We start from the raw sequence: 16,786 nt of genomic DNA, 5'->3' as shown, positions 1-16,786 counted from the left end.
GTTCAACATATAAACTAAGCATGCACATCTGGCAATTAAACACCCTTTTCCTGGCGAATCCTGGAAAACAGCATAATTATACTCTCAAGCAAATAACTCAGGAGTAAGACTGTTCCGTTGTTAAGAAAAGCAGGCAGTATCAAAGTTACAACTCTTTTCTACATGTTCGTGTTTTTAATCTGCACTGCCATCCATAATACTTGGGAGTACCTGGGCTGCTACGAGTTACCCGAGTGAGAAACTGGTCTGGAAACAGCAGATGGAGAAAAGAGGTGAAAGCTACAGTTAGCTGTACACTAAGTGTTATTGAACAATAACCTTGTATCTTAAGAAAGTCAGGAAAACGGACAGCCTTACAAGCTGCCCATTTTCTCCTGTGAATCTCTCTCGAGGTGACTCGGAGGTGCCTTGTCTTTTCTCTTTGGCACCATTGGTTCTAGTGTTTTCTCTGGCCTACTGCATCCCACCCCATCCAGGCTTGCAGTGAGGAAGACCCTGCTCGCCTGGAAAGAGGGGCCGGACAGGAAGTGCTGGTGGGCTAGCGTGGCAGTTTGCCTGTTGATTTCAGTCCTTGCAATGTGGGATGGTCGGCTGCGCCCCGCCAGCATTGCCGGGTCTGCCCCGACCACACCAGGTTTGCAGACAGAAACAGAGACAGTAAGCCTGCGGGCCGGGGGCGGGGACCTCCGGACCAGTGCCCATCCCTACCTTCCCAGAGTCTGTTCGTACAGCCTGCCAAGTGAAGTGCGCCCCGGAGCGTGCTTTCTAACACCAGCCCCGGGGAACAATCTCTCCCAAAACCCGCTGCAGCGGGGGCGCACGGTCGGGGCTCCCGCCTCGCCCACCCTACGGTTTAAGCGTGTGTTTTAATATATTTTAAAAACCTGACAGTACACAGTGGGGACGCAGGGCGGGAAAGGCTGGAGGGCTCATTTTCGTGGCCAGGCTTGCTGCTCCGGGCTCACGAATTAGGCCCGAGCTGCAGAGTCAAACCTTTTTCCCGCCGCAGGGAGCTCGGGGTAGCGGGCGGTTAGGGGAGGTGAACGACGATGGGGGCGCTGCGGGCGGCTGGAGCTTCTGGCGTCCCGGGCCCAGGCGGCCAGCCAGGAGGCGGAGGCCGGCCGCGAGAGCCGGGCGGAGGCCTGGCAGGTGCCCCTGGGCGCGGAGGCTGATTGGCAGGTGCGGGAGTGGGTGGGGAAGGCGGGGGCTGGGCCTGGCGCTGCGGGAGGCTGCGGCCCCGCCTCCCCGCCCCCGCCGCGGGACTATCTGGTCCCGGCAGCAGCGATGTCCCCCGGCAGGAATGTCCCTCCTCAGATAATGTTATTTATATCTCTGGGCGGGTCCGCGGCTCGGCGAGCACCAGGCGCCCGGCGGCTGCTGTGCTAGGAGCCCCGTGCTGCCCTCTTCCCCCTGCGCCGCCGCCGCCCCTGGGCTCGGGGTGGCCGCTGCTACAGCCCCAGCGCAGGTGAGTCCCGGGAGGGCCCAGCGGCCGGTGGGGGGCTGGGTGCGGGTGCGGATGCGCGAGGCTGGGGCGCGCGGCGCGAGCGCAGAGGAGGCTCTGGGCCCAGGGGGCGCGTGACGCGCGGGGCCCAGGGGACCGGGTAGGGGCTCAGCCCCAGGTGCGGGGCGTAGGGCCCGGGAGGCCCTGGCGGCTGCGGCAGCGAACACCCTGGGGCGCGGGAATCCGCGTGGGCTTCGGAGGCACTTGCCGAGCGGGGCGCTTTGCTTTGGAGAGCTGGATCCTGGAGCGTCGCCCTGGGGCTCTGGGAGGGCAGAGGTTGTTGGGGGGGGGGGGGGGCGGTGCGTGTTTAAGTCTCGGGCCGCATCCTCCCGGACCCCGGCGTGGGGGCAAAAGGTATTCTGTCTCGAGCTTGTCGGACCTTCGCGGTGCCCTCCGCCTCCTGCTGCGGGGCTTCTCAGCCCGGGGCCGCTCAGATTCTCTTCTAAGGAACTTGTCCGCGCGCTCCCCAGACAGCCCAGTGCCCAGGTGGGGAGGACAGGGAGGGTCAGCGGAGTGGGGGGGGGGGGGGGGGGTCCGACCGCCGGCCGCAGGGAACGACGCGGAGTGGCTGGGTGCAGACCCAAGGAGGAAAGAGCAGAATGCCCGAGGCATACTCCAAGGACCTCCTGACCTCCTCTCCCAAAGAGTTCTCCAAGCTGCTGCTGTCCACTATACTCTCACCCGCCTCACCGGTTCCTCTTTCTCCAACAACTTGGCCCTGAGAAAATATAGCAGAAAGTGGGAGAAATAACAGGAGCTTTAAAACCATCCCTAACTCCCACTAACTCTTCCAGACTTCCGAGGGTGGGGAAGTTGCTGTGGGCTTGAGTACCGTTTCCGTGACAACAAGCTCCAGGTAGGGCCTTGATTTACAGCCTATTAATATCCAAACCACTGTTTTCACTGAGCAGTTAGAGGCGTCAGGAGTTGATAATAACGCGCTAAACTGGCTGAAGGGAAATGAAAATCCACTTAAAAAAATTTTTTTTAGGTGCATCAGATGGGGGGTTGTGGAGAGATAGTGACCGTATTTGTGTAACCATAACTCCTGTCTGTGGAGAGCCTAGGCTGTTACCTCCAGATAGGAGATAGCAATCCAAAACTCATAGCCTTGAGTTGTTCTGATCTATACTTCAGTTTCTAGGGAAAATGATTCAGGTGGCTCCTGAATGAGAGGAGTCTGCAAATCAGAAGTTTTAGGCACCTCTATATTGTCCACTAACCTATCTTCAGGTTCACAGATGGTTCTGAATTTGATTCTAGAATTTGCTCTTTGACCACCCTGTGATCTAGGGCAGATTATTTCCTATTTCAGGCCAGAGTCAGACTTTTACTCTTTTTCTAGGAGCCTGGATTCCAGAATGTCTTTAAAGACTCTTTTTTGTAAGCACAAAATGTTTAAGTGTAGGGCATGCCCAGCACCCAACACAGTAGGCTTGTACTTGCCCGGAGGTTTGGGGCTAATTAGGAGAAGGAATGTTAGGCTCACGCTGGAGAGCCTACCAGCCTTGAAACCAATGGACTCCTCAGAGGTGGATCATTTATACAGAACTTTATCAAATTCTAGAGTAAAACACAGCTGAAAAACATAAACCCTACATTATGAAAAATGGTCTTTATACCCCTTAGCTGTTGCTCTTAGCTTTATCTGTGGCCCAGTCACAAAGATTGGGGATGAGCCAGACCTGTTAATCCTAAATTCTCGGAAGGCTCAGAGTCCACTGGTGGAATTGAAAGCACCTGAAATCTCCCCAGGCATCCAGGACGGGTCTTGTAGCACAGGCATATCAAGTTTTCCTGACTGGCTTGCCCAGCTGAGAGCTGGGATACCAGGATACCACTTTTGCTCTGGTTGTGGCTTCTTCCAAAGGTTCTGAGGGTGTCCCTCTAGCTGAACACCTACTAGATGATTAGCTTTGGGGTACATAAAGGTATGGCAGTAGGTGCACTCCCATGAGGGATCATATTTGACAAGCCAAAAATGACTATTTTAGTCATGAAAGTTTTGAACTCAAGTCAAAATCTGACGGTTTCTGCCACAATTCTGAAAACAAACTGGGTAAACGAGAGTAATAATAGCTTTCATTTTTTTCCATCTTTTCTACACTGGTGCCTGTCTGGTAGTGGACACTCAGTTCATCTTTGTTGAATGAAGAAGAGAAAGAACAAATGAATGCTCAGAGGTGTTTTTTTGTCTTGTTTTTTTATCCTATTGTCACAGTAACTCTGTGAGGTAGTTTATATCATCAGCATTTTACAAGTCATGAAACAGGCTTGGGATTAAATAGTTTGTCTCATATCACACAGCTGATGAGAGGTGAGGCCCGGATTCAAACGCTGTTGTTTGGTACCTACTCTCTTTTTAAGGTTAGGCATTCAGCAGGGGATGTAGAAGTACAAGTCGGAAAGATTCAATTATAGGATGGCCTGTTAGCCTCACAGTCTTTCACTCTCAAAACTTCGGGTTATAATTCTGCATCTATCGGTGAAATAATGTTGCCTGAAGACGGTATTGAGTACTTATTTGTTCAGAGGTGTTTAGCCTGGCCCATTATGTTCAGGTCATTGTTTCAAGGACGGAACTGAAATCTTGGCAGTAGTCAAAGCATGGATTTTTTTGAAACCAGATTTTCCTTTCAGTTGAGGAAGTGGCCAGGAGGGCTTGATGATGCATGGGGACAGTGTGATAGAACAGAGGATGACTATAAAAAATTCACGAGGCAAACGCTATTGGAGTGGGAAGGGACCTTAGAGGTCACTGAGTCCAGCTTCTGTTTATGTGGCTGCTTGCCTGAAGGGGAGACCTAACTGCAGTTTACCTGGTCATCTCTGTAGGGCTATGATGTGCCTTCCATGTTTCTTACTCTTGCTTGCCCATTTCCTTCCTCCCTCTCTCCCAAGACCAGTATTAGGTTTATTTCCTGAAGTTCTGCCTAACCAAACCACTGAAGTATTCTTTCCTTTGAGGGAGACTGTGAGAGCATCCATTTTAATATCCAATTACTTTCATCTTAGTAAAATCTTAAAAAAAAAAAAAAAGTACTGGAGGTAAGCAGGTGAGAAGACATTAGTGAACATTAAACTCTAAACTGTTCCATAATCTCCCCATTGCTTGTTAGGTGTACAGATGTATGCATTTTCACATGATAGGTGTGTACATTACTATCTGGAGCTAGTACAAATCTTAAGATAAATATGTAACATTTCTGGGACAGTGGGGGAAAGAAAGGACTTTGGGGAATTATTGGGAGTGTCAGATACCTGTTTTAATCTAAACCAAATCACCAAGTTGCTCTTGAACTGCGTTATTTCAGATTGTAAAATCAAATGCAAAATTATACTCTCTATCCAAGACCTTAAAATGTAGGAAATCTGACCAACAGGAGGTTTAAAGTGATATAAAGCACATTTCTTCATTATCCATAATTTTTTCTTATAACCTCAGACCTGCAGATTAACATTTATCAATTGATTTTGGAGGATCAAGAATGAAAATAATTGTGTTGTGTGGGCTGATGAGAAATTTCATTTTATAATGAGGACAGGCAAGGAAGTTCATGGATATTGGGTTCTGAAACCATATGGATATCACTAGTCAGAAATTGCTGTGGAAAGAAGTATTTCATCTTAGAAGTAGTTTGTATTGACTCAGTTGATTATATAGATAGCCCTTTGGTTACTCCTCTACCCTAGGTAAGAAATCCGGGGGGGGGGGGGGGGGGGAGAATAAATGCAGTGATCTGTGTGCCCGAATCATCACGTAGCATTTGCTGGATTATCACAAAGATGCTTCTTTTTTCTGCCAACCCCAAGGGGTGAAGGTCACCTGGTTTTGGAGATGGAGATGGTGATCAAGGGTGTAGGAGGCAGTCAGAATTCACTGTCAGATCTGGCTCCAGTCACTGAATTGTCAACTCCCCTTGGTAAATATTTAGAAAATGTCATAGCATGTTTCCCTTTGTTGCTGTGCTTATTTCTTAATTCACAGCCAAGCAATCCAAGTTCTGCCATTTTCAGCCAGCCTTAGCTGAACATCAAACCACCAGGGGATCCCCCAGCCTTTCAGCTAACACAATTTTAGAGGCGGTCATAGACAGAAAATGCTTCCTCAGTGGAGATTGCTGGCTAGTTTATGACATTCCCAGACCACCTTCGTTGTTCTGTTTCCTTCTCCTGGTGGCAGGAAGCATTACGAAGCTGTCGTCTTCCTACCACAGTGAGGCCTTCTCAGGCTTTGCTGTGTTTAATTTCTATACTGTACCTGTGCAGATCTGGACAAGGGTATAATTACAAGGGCAATTAAAACCCATATATCATGTTCGCAATGGGGGCAAAAGTGGGGCTTCCTTTCTTCCTTTCATTTGAATGCTATAAATTTAGCAAATGAAAAGGTACAGGGTTAGAAAAAAATAGACTTTGCATTGAAAGGGGCTCAGATCATCCAGGATAGTTATGAAAAGAATAACAGGGCACCTTGGCAGCTGAAGAACAATAATTGCTTTGAATTATAGTCAATCAGGAGTTTCCACCATCATGAAAAGGAACAGAAAGTTGTATAATCTGAAACTGAATAAGTTGAAAATCATTTCCATTTGTATTAGGGTGTGTCTCATTTGAGAATTCATAGCACTTCCAATAAAATGAAGCACACTTTAGAGATATAACTTACGAGGCCTGGAGAGAGACCCCTAGCTTCATTCTGTCCCTCTGCTTAGTTCCTGCCTGTTTCTGGAAGCCCCCTAGGAGTGGTCAGCAAGCTGCATCTCCCAGCATATTTCCTCAGGAGTAGAAAAGTAAAAGAAGCCCTTTCCTAATACTGCCTCCAAGCCATAAGTCAGAGAAAGAGCTGGAAAGGCCTGAGAGAGCCATTTGAGAAAATATTCAGAGACAGCAAGCATTGTGTACCTACTGTGTGCATTACACTGTTCTATGCTGAGGACATGAAAAGGCATCAGATGGAGACCTGCTGGTCTGGTGGGGGAAATATGCTTGCAAACAAGCAACGATTCAACAGGGCACCTGAGAGAAAGCCCATGGGAGAAAGAGTCTAATTCATTATTATTATTACTATTATTGTTATATAGTATTTTGACAGAGAGCAAGTGAGCAGGGAGGGGCAGAGGGATAGGGAGGATCTGACGCAGGCTCCACATTGTCAGCACAGAGCCTGACACAGGGCTCGAACCCACGAACTGTGAGATCATGACCTGAGCCAATACCAAGAGTCAGAGGCTTAACCGACTAAGCCACCCAGGCGCCCCAGAAAGGGTCTAATTCACGTGGGAGAGTGCCTAGGATTTCTCTAAGGAAAGAAGGAGGAATGAGTAGGGGTGGGGGCTTAGGGCACCTCACCCACATAGATGTGCAATAACGCATGAGTAAGTTAGGGGATGGGGAGTAGTCCCCTGTGGCTGGAATGTAGGACACAGCCAGGAAGCGGCCAAAAATATGACTGGAAAGATGGTTTGGGTTCAGTTTGTGGAGAGGCTTGAACCGCCAGAGGTTCAAGTTGAAATCGATGAAGGCTTTTGAGCAGGGGAGGGACCAGATCAGATGCTTGTTTAACAAAGCTCACTAGTGGTGGGAAAGGGATTGTGAACTGGAGATTAGCTAGCACAAGTTGATGGTCACATAGATGATGTATAATCCACTCAGCTTCCAGGATGCCTTTGTATATGCATCCTCTTATTTTATTTTACAATGACTATGTGAAGAAGCAGGGAAGACCTCATCGTTCATGCTTTACAGTAGAGAAAATGGGGGTGCCTGGATAGCTCAGTTGGTTAAGTGTCCGACTTCAGCTCATTTCATGATCTCACGGTTTAAGTTCGAGCCCCTTGTTGGGTTCTGTGCTGACAGCCTGGAGCCTGCTTCAATTTCTCTCTCTCAAAAATAAATAAACATTAAAATATAAATATATAGATATAAATTATAATAGAGAAAACAGGATTAGAAACAAATAATGATTTGCCCAAGCACCTTGTTTATGTAGTTCATGAGGGAACCTGACTTTGCCCGATTTCCTAGTACCAAGGCGGGGGCTTTGTCCAGATCTTCTCTTCAGTGGAATAATTGAATACTCTGGGCCTTCTGGTTGAGACAGTGATTGCTTACTTTCTTCCAGAACCTTCCATCTAAGTTTGTTGGAGAGAGGGAGGAGGAAACTTGTTACAGTATTTTCTCTTTAAGTACAAAACCTCAAGAGAAACCCTCTAGCCTGTACACAGGTGCTGTCCTAAATTATGAATTAATCTTTTTTTTTTTTTTTATTTTTTTTTTTTAACGTTTATTTATTTTGAGACAGGGAGAGACAGCATGAATGGGGGAGGGTCAGAGAGAGAGAGGGAGACACAGAATCTGAAACAGGCTCCAGGCTCTGAACTGTCAGCACGAGCCTGATGCGGGGCTTGAACTCACAGACCGCAAGATCATGACCTGAGCCGAAGTCGGACGCTCAACCGACTGAGCCACCCAGGCGCCCCTATTATGAATTAATCTTGAGCATGTATGTGGATTCCCAACGTGCTGTAGGTAAATGATAGCTTTAAATACTATCAATTGAAGTTCTGTATTTTTTACTTCTTTACTCCAAATTTGCTGGGCATTACTATGCTTATGCCTCATTTTGGAGTGATCTTAGTGTTTTGGTGTTTTGATCTTAGTGATCTTGGTGTTTTGATTTGTACTTTAAACTTCAATAAATATTTATAGAGCTTTCTTTTATTTGCCAGACGTATTCTAGGTCTAGGGGATATAGCAGTGAAAACGGCAAAACAGACCCCAAATTTGTTGTCATGGAGCATACATAGTAGTTGGGTGAGATGGGAACTACAACGACAAACAGATGAGTATATATTATAATTTGCTATAAAGGAAAAGCAGCGTGAAGAGAAAGAGAGGTAGTTCTATTTGAGGTTGGATGGTAGGGAAAGCCTTCTCTGATGAAGTTTAATTTGTGTGGAGAGCCAAGCCAAGCGAGGGAGGGGAATGGGGATGTTTGGGGGAAGAGATTGAGATTGAGGGCAAAGGCCCTAAGGTGGGGTCACTGCTATATACAAGGAGAGGGCAGAAAGCCAGTGTGACTGGAGAGGAGGGACAAGAGTGAGTGCAGGATGTACCGTTGGAGAGGAAATGGGGTCTGGATCATGCCGGCTTTGCAGCCGTCCTAGGACTTTGTGTTTTAGCTATGCGATAGGAAGCTACCAGAAGTTGCAGGCGGAGGAGTGGTTTGTTCAGATTTGTCTGTGAGGAAGATCTTTCTGGCTGTCCTGTGGAAGACCGACTGTAGGGGACAGGAGGGGAAACGGAGTAAAATGAAAGCTACTGTAGTGGTCCACGTTAGAGACGACGGACCAGCATGACAGTGGTGGGGTGGTGAAATGCAGCTGGCTTCTGGATGGAATTGAAGGTAGAGCTCATGGGATTTGGAGATAGAGGATGAGAGAAAAAGAATAAGTCAAGGATGACTCAGTTGCTTTTGGCCTGAGCAACTTTAAGAATGAAAAAGCCATTTACTGAGATGGGATATATCCTGTCAAATGTCGTGTGGACTCTTTATTTTTGTTGTAATTGAGTTGATTTGGAATGGACTCAGGCAGACTTTTCCTTTAAGTACACCCAAAAGAAGGTGTTTTATGGTGGGTGACTCATGACATCTGCTTATTTTGAATTAGAGCCTTAGATGTACAGTTAGTTCTGTGTACTTTATGCTGTTACTTTCAGGTCATTGTCACAACATCTTCACTATGTGATAGAGATTAAGATACAATGCAAACGAGATGGAAATATGTTTCACTTTATAATTAGAAACGTTTTAAATGTGTTGTTTAGAGCCTCAACATCTTTTAACACTTTCTGGTTGTCATATTTTAAAAACCTTTTAAATGAATTCATGCCAATGATTAAGAAGTGTATCCACATTGCACAAGGGTATACGATGAAAAGTAAAAGACTCCCTTCCCTTACCTCCAGTCCTACTTCTAAAAAGTTACCAATGTCAACAGTTTCCTGTGTATCCTTTGAGAAAAATTAATTGAAATATGCTTAGTAACTTAGTAGTCCTCAGGCCTGGAGTCCAGCTTGCTTGCTTGCTTGGTTGCTTGCTTTTTTTTTTTTTTTTAAGAGAGACAGCACACGCGTGCTCACATATGCCTGTACGAGTGGGGGAGGGGCAGAAGGAAAGGGATAGAGATTGAAAATCTTAAGCAGGTTTAAGTGCCCAGCATGGAGCCCAAGACAGGGCTCTCACAACTGTGAGATCATGACCTGAGACAAAATCAAGAGTTGGATGATTAACTGACTGAGCCACCTAGGCGCCCTCAGCTTTCTGTCAATTAGGGGTCTTCCTCTTCTAAGCCACCCTGCACGGACAAGCTGTGTTTGTCCTCTAATATCCCTTCTTAGAAACCTCTAGCAGTTCCCCTCTAGGTAGAGGTGGAAATCCAAATTTATACAGTTGACTTTTAAGAACCATAACCTGGCTCCAATCTCTTTTTCTACTTTTATCTCTTACCAATTCCCATCACAAACCCTTTCTTTGAACCAGGTTTGTCTGCTTCGACTCATTCAGACCTGAACATTTCTCCCAGATTTGGAGTGGTTTCCATCAGTCTTTCTGGAACACGCCAGCCAGCCCCTAGTAATCTCTCCCTTCTACAAATTTGCTAGAGTTAGTTACATGTGCTACTTAATTGAACATGTTCATAGACTTCATTTATCATTATTATTATTATTATTATTATTATTAAACTTATGTCTATTATTTGCTAGGCAGCTCTTGAAGGCAAGAACTGATTTATGAATTACAGTTGTAGGTCTTACATAAAGCCCTGCATAATGCTTTTTCACATAGACGTTCAATTAGTAATTTTTGGAATGTGTGCTTTGACAGTCATCCCCTATTGGGGTGGTTCTGGTGCACAGGGATTATATTAATTAAAAATTCTCCGATAATGGCTGCAACAAAGGCACCTTCTCAATGAGTTACGTAGGCGTCCGTTCCCAAGGAATGGTAAATGGACTCTGCTCCTTTGGATATCGAACTTCTAAGAGGCATGGTCTCATGCTGTCATCCCCTCTTCAGATGGCCTTGTATCTAAATGTTAGAAACAAGGTATTTTCATTTGCTCCTAAATGATGAAATCTTTGCTCCTAAATGATGAAATCCAGTTACTTAGTGGGCATGGCTACCATGTGATTAAGAAAAAAATGTATTATATTTATGACAAAATTTACCACTTTAACTCTTTTTAAGTGTTTGGTTCAGCGGCATAAGTACATATACGTTGTACACATTGTTGTGTATCTCCAGAACTTTTTTCATCTTCTAAAACTCAAACTCCGTCCCCATTAAATACTAACTCCCCTCAACCCCCAGCACCTGGCAACCACCGTAGAGACTTTCTGTCTCTATGAATTTGACCAGTCTAGGTACCTCCTATAAATGGAACCCTACAGTATTTGCCCTTTTGTGTCTGGCTTATTTCAGTTGACATAATGTTTTCAAGATTCATCCATGTTGTAGCATGTGTCAGAATTTCCATTTTAAGAACTGAATAATATTCCACTGTATGTTTTTCTCACATTTTGTCCATTCATCCATCTCTGGACACTTAGGTCACTTCCATCCCTTGACTATTATGAATAATGTTGCTATGAACATGGATATACAAATATCTCTTTGATACCCTGCTTTCACTTCTTTTGGGTATATACTTAGGAATCCATACTCCAGTTTGTTGTTGGATCATTTCGTAATTCTATTTTTAATTTATTTCAGGATCCAAACCAAGCAATTTTAATATTTCTCCCTGGTCTCCAAAGGGAAGGGCAAAATTTATTAACATCCTCACCTTTGGAACCAAACTGAACTTGAGAATTGTTTATTTGAAAACACTGTCTTTGGGGGATAGTTTGTTATCAAAACTCTTCCATTTGTCTGTATATTAGTGTGCCTGTTTTTAAATCCTAGACTTTTAGAGGGCAGGCAGGAGATGTTTAATTTGCTTTGTAAAACATGTAACCCAAACTTAGGTGGGGAAGGGTGTAAATAGTATGTGATGATGTATTTCAACCAAAATATCTCCTTGAGCTGGATGACAAGAGCCTGGGTTGTTTCCAGCTCCTTTTCTCTTGCTGTTTGCCCTTGGGCAAAGAGCTTCTTCTTTCTCTAAATTTTTTTTTTTAAGGGATTTTTTTGGTGCTTGTGATGGCACCTTAATATATATTATTATCCTTAAAAATGTATCTACAGACTTCCTTGTAATGCCTAAGTGTGCCTTCTCTTCATAGCCTTACCTGACAGTCCCTCTCACTCCCAGGTCCTGGCATAGCACAGGAATGCTTCCTCCCATGTGTTTTTGTAGGACCGTTCTCCTTCCCTTGTTATGGGATGGATCATCTTGTTTTCTAATGGTCAACTTGCCTCCCATATCATTAGACTATGCTTCTTGTGATGGAGAACTAGGTCGTCTCTGTGGTCGTCTCCTCCCCCCCTCGCTCCGCCCCTCCCTCCTCCCCCCCTCGCTCCGCCCCTCCCTCCTCCCCCCTCCTCCCTCCCCACCTCCCTCCTCCTCCTCCTCCCTCCTCCCCCCTCCTCCCTCCTCCCCCCTCCTCCCTCCTCCCCCCTCCTCCCTCCTCCCCCCTCTTCCCTCCTCCCCCCTCTTCCCTCCTCCCCCCTCTTCCCTCCTCCCCCCTCTTCCCTCCTCCCCCTTCTTCCCTCCTCCCCCCTCTTCCCTCCTCCCCCCTCTTTCCCCCCTTCTTCCCTGGCACCATGCTTGGTACACAGAGGGGAGTTACTCAAAAATAGTTCTTGATTAGGGGCACCTGGGTAGCTCAGTCAGTTGAGTGTCTGGCTCTTGATCTTGGCTCAGGTTATGATCTCATGGTCATGGGATTGAGCCCTGTGTTGGGTTTTGCACTGACAGTGCAGAGCCTGCTTGGGATATTCTCTCCCTCCCTCTCTGCCCCTCCCCCACTCATGCATGTGTGCACTCTCTCTCTCAAGATAAATATACCTTAAAAGAAGTTATTGATTACAAATTAATGAATGTTTGAAATTATATATAATTGAGTTATATATACATATGTACTTGGAAATGAAGATTTTTATAATGATTATAATAAGTCAACATTTATAAGTGTCTCAGCATACTGTGATAGGCTGAGAACTTTGTGTGTGTTTGTCATTTCTCTTATTATCCTAATTTGACAGATGAAAAATATCTGGCTTAAAGAAGTTTATTTACCCAGAATTCTACACTGAGAAGATCAAAGCTGGACTTGAACCCTGAAGTATTTATTCTGGAGTGCTTGTTTAGAATCACTGTGCCCACCATATTTGGGCAGAGGTCAATAGTCCATGGCTCTTAATTCTAAGAGTGTCTTTTTTCCCTTTATTTTGCATCTTTAGTGGTCTGAAATTAGAGAGGTAACTAGTTGTATACCTTTATATGTTGCTCTATATTTGCAATGATTTAACCTAATAGGCTTGAATCCCCTTATTAGCTTTTAATAAATAATTAATGTTCTGAATCCTACTTCCAACATAGTTCTTTGACATCTGAAGATGAAGATACTAATTAGTACTCTACGGTATGCCCGCTGTCTTAAGGCAGCTCTCCATAGCTGTACTAAAACTGCTTTAGAAGAGATCTGATATTGTCAAATTAGATAGCCTTCTTCCATACCCACATCCCATGTTCTCTGCAGTATTTGACTTTGTTAACCACTCTTGGCTGGAAAGTAAACTCTGTCTTGGCTTCTGAGATCCAGGCTCTCCTTTTTCTCCTCCCATCTTGCTTACACCACAGCCTTGCTTTCTTTCTCTTTCTTTCCTCCTTCTCTTTTCTTTCTTTCTCTTTTGTTCCTTCTTCTCTACCAGCTCTTTATTTTATTTTATTTTATTTTATTTTATTTTATTTTATTTTATTTTATTTTATTTTATTTTTGAGAGAGACAGAGACAGAGCACGAATGGGGGAGGGGCAGAGAGAGAGGGAGACACAAAATCTGAAGCCGGCTCCAGGCCCCGAGCTGTCAGCTCAGAGCCCAACGTGGGGCTCGAACCCACAAACCGCGAGATCATGACCTGAGCCGAAGTCAGCCACCCAACCAACTGAGCCATCCAGGCGCCCCATCTACCAACTCTTAAATGTTGGGGCTGCAAGTGCATCTAAATCCTTATGTGTAGCCCCACAAAGGGCTGCTACTTTGTAGCAGTCTGCTAGCTGTCTTCATTTGGTTCAACAGGATGTCTCAAACTTATTGTGTAGCAATAGGACCACTCGGCTCCCTCCCTCACCCCCAAACCTGCTCTTCTACCTGTTTTCATAGCTAGGTTTTCATTGTCACTATTGTCCCAAGTATGAATTTCAGCAACTTTTTTGGATTTTCTTCTCTTCACACTTCTGTATCCAGTTGGCTGCCTGTTCATTTTTCCTCCAAAATTTTCAAATTAGTTTCTTTGAATTTTCACTGTCTTATGTTTGAATAATTGGCCTTCAGACTCTTATCTTTCTGACCATCTTACACTTTGATCTAAGAATTATCTTTAAACATGAATGTGAGTCATTTAACTGCTTTAAAACCCTCAGTGGTTCGTTCTCATTGCCCCAGAATAAATTTTAAACAGTCAGGCAACCTGTCCCGGCATCCCTCCCAGCTTCATTCCCTTTCTATTTACTGTACATTGGATGCTTGTGACTGTGTCATTTCAGGGTGCGTTTTCACCTCCATGACTTTGCTTCCACTATTTTCTAGGCCTGGAATGTCTTTCTCCCTTTTTTTTTAGCTGTGAACTGTCACACATATCTTTCAAGGCCCTACTCAAACATAACCCCTCTGATACTTTCCCTGTTCCCTGAAGCAGGAAGACATCCACTCTCTCCTATGAGTTCTCAAGGTGTCACTTTTCACATTATTCCCTGGTTGATTATGGACAGGTCTGACTCTCCTCTACATTATGGGTTCCTTGAAGAAGGGACATTTGTCTGGTGCCCATGTGGACACTGGTGCCTAGCAGCATCTGGCGCATGTATGGAGCTCAAGAAATGTGGATTGATTGCGTGATAGGGGGAGTTTCAAGAAGCACTGAAAATAATCCTCTAAATGGTGACCTATGAAGATTATGAAGAAGGGTTAATGGGAGGTAATCAGTGTTGATGGCGTAGGGGTAAGGAGTGAAGAGGAATGTTTGAGACCTGGGTGGAGGCTGTCTTCCCACCTCTGTATTCTCCAATTGTTTTCCATTTATTGGACACAAAAGTAACAGCTGATTTTTAACTTACATCATCAGAATATGTCTATTGCTAGGAAAATTTAGTTATTCATCCAGAATACAGTCACTCCCACCTCATTTTTCAGTGAATGTTTGAGGCTGACCCTTAGAAAGCAACTATGAAAGGCTCTTTGAGTGGGTGTTTCAGACTGATATACACAAGATTTGTTTTATAATGGTGAAGAATTAAGAAAAACATTTCAGAGAAAAGACCAAAAGTTCCTGTATAGAAGTTCTTTTTTGTTTGGTTGGTTTTCTTTTTCTTTCTTTTTTTTTTTTTTTTCTGGATGCATGTAATCTTTTTTGTTTGTTGTCACGAAGGTATGTCAACGTAGAAACTACCTTGTAAAATGTTACAGTACTATTAGTTGGTTTTCTGCCCTCATTTTTGCCTTACCCAGACAAAAAGTGAGTTTCACCAAGACTCATGAGAATACTGCTTGCTCAGGCCTTTGAGAGCATTTTTGTTTCTTTTAACAAAACTCTCTGTCATGGACACACTCCCACCACGATCCAACAGCTCTCTTCTTTTACTGTGTTCTGTGCCCATTGATTGATAGGAAGTGGTTTTTAACTTCCAAAGGCAGTGAGTGGAGCTGCTAGGCTTTTATAAATATGTTGGGGCGGGGGGAGGGTCTGAGATGAACTGATGAATGGAAGGCCCTCCAAAGGTCTTGGGAAGATGTGTCCAAGATAAAGAAGGGCAAAGGACAAAGTTAGACCTTGTGCAGGGGACCTGAGTGTAGAAAGACAAAGGAAGGGACTCAGCCAAGACAACTGAAGGCCCTAGTGAGTTCTAAGGTGCACAATGAAGCCAGTGGTAAGCAGACAACAGTCAGCAAACTTGACCCACAGGTGACAGTGAGAATGGGGTCTACTAATAGCAGCTTCTAGAAGCTCTATGATTCCACAGATGCCAGTGATTATTATCCTGTCTCACAGATTACTAGGTACCACAGCAAAGGTTACCAGCAGGCTGACGACTGGTTACTAGCCTGACTGCACACCTTTTGAGTGAATAATCCTTTCCATTTTGGCAGATGGTTTATTTTGTAGTATTTTAGCAATGCTATGGTCTTGGTTTTGTTCATTTCTAATCTAGGCTCATGCTTCTAGGGTCAGTGGATCAGCCTCTGCCTTTCTCTGCAAGGTGCTCTGTGCATTCTGTATGTGCTTTCTGCAGCTGCTGAGAAATCTTGTTGCCCAGACATCAGACAGAAGGGTCTCTCACAGTGTGAAGTTATCAGAAGAATGAAAGGTGTTTACAGGCATAGAGAGTATGATGTGATGCGATGGTAGAACCAAAGGGGTAAGAAGTCAGTACCCTCTGCAAGGCGGAGACCCATACCTGTGAGGACAAATGAGGTTGTTTGCATTCAAAGCTGTGTGAAGTCACTTTGCCCAGGAGACTGGAAAAATACTCGACAGGCAGGCTGCTGGATGAGTTGGGTGGGTGCGTGGTAGAGCAGGTAACTCAGTACTTTGCCCTCAATGTAGCAACTCTGATGGCAGCCTCGGTTTAGCTGCTCTCACTGCTTCTGACCCAGAAAATGCTCAGAAAGTGACTGCAGTGAGATGCATCTTCAAGGTGACGCTTTCAGTCCAGGTGGGGGAGGGATGTGGTGTCAATCCCAGGGGTTCGATACTTACTTCCTAAATGTGCCGGGAGTGAGTTTTGTTTATGCTCTGACCTGGAGGAAGTCACTTTACATCTCACCCTGTTTCCACCAGCAGAGTGCCTTCTGGTTGTTTTGCATAAGCCTTGAGCCCGCTCTGCTCTGCAGAAGAGGCACAAATGAACTGGGAGCTATAAAACTCCAGGCATCATAATTCTTTGCAAACAGCAGAGTCTACTGAGCCGTGTATTTGCTTGGCAAGTGATCATTACAGTATATACTTGGTTTCTCTGCCTGTAAAAGGGTGGGAGTGCTTTCTCATTGAAATGTGAAGGAGGTCAAAATGAAATAGGGTATGTATTTTTCCCTTTTTAAAAACCTGATGCTTAAAGCA

At 45.0% G+C, this 16,786-nt stretch overlaps 1 protein-coding gene across 1 annotated transcript in view; it reads left to right on the top strand.

Moving 5' to 3' along the window:
• Positions 1-1,238: 1,238 nt before the first annotated feature.
• Positions 1,239-16,786, top strand: part of SPTB (spectrin beta, erythrocytic) — a 127,577-nt gene continuing 112,029 nt past the window's right edge. The window contains 1 exon segment of the mRNA XM_019451557.2: positions 1,239-1,465. The gene's annotated coding sequence lies outside the window, so the exon portion shown is untranslated.

The sequence above is a fragment of the Panthera pardus genome, unplaced genomic scaffold (genome assembly GCF_024362965.1).
Source record: "Panthera pardus isolate Hobbes unplaced genomic scaffold, ASM2436296v1 HiC_scaffold_24, whole genome shotgun sequence".
Lineage (NCBI taxonomy): Eukaryota > Metazoa > Chordata > Mammalia > Carnivora > Felidae > Panthera > Panthera pardus.
The sequence above is the reverse complement of the archived record's forward strand: the minus strand, read 5'-3'. Positions and strand labels throughout refer to the sequence as shown.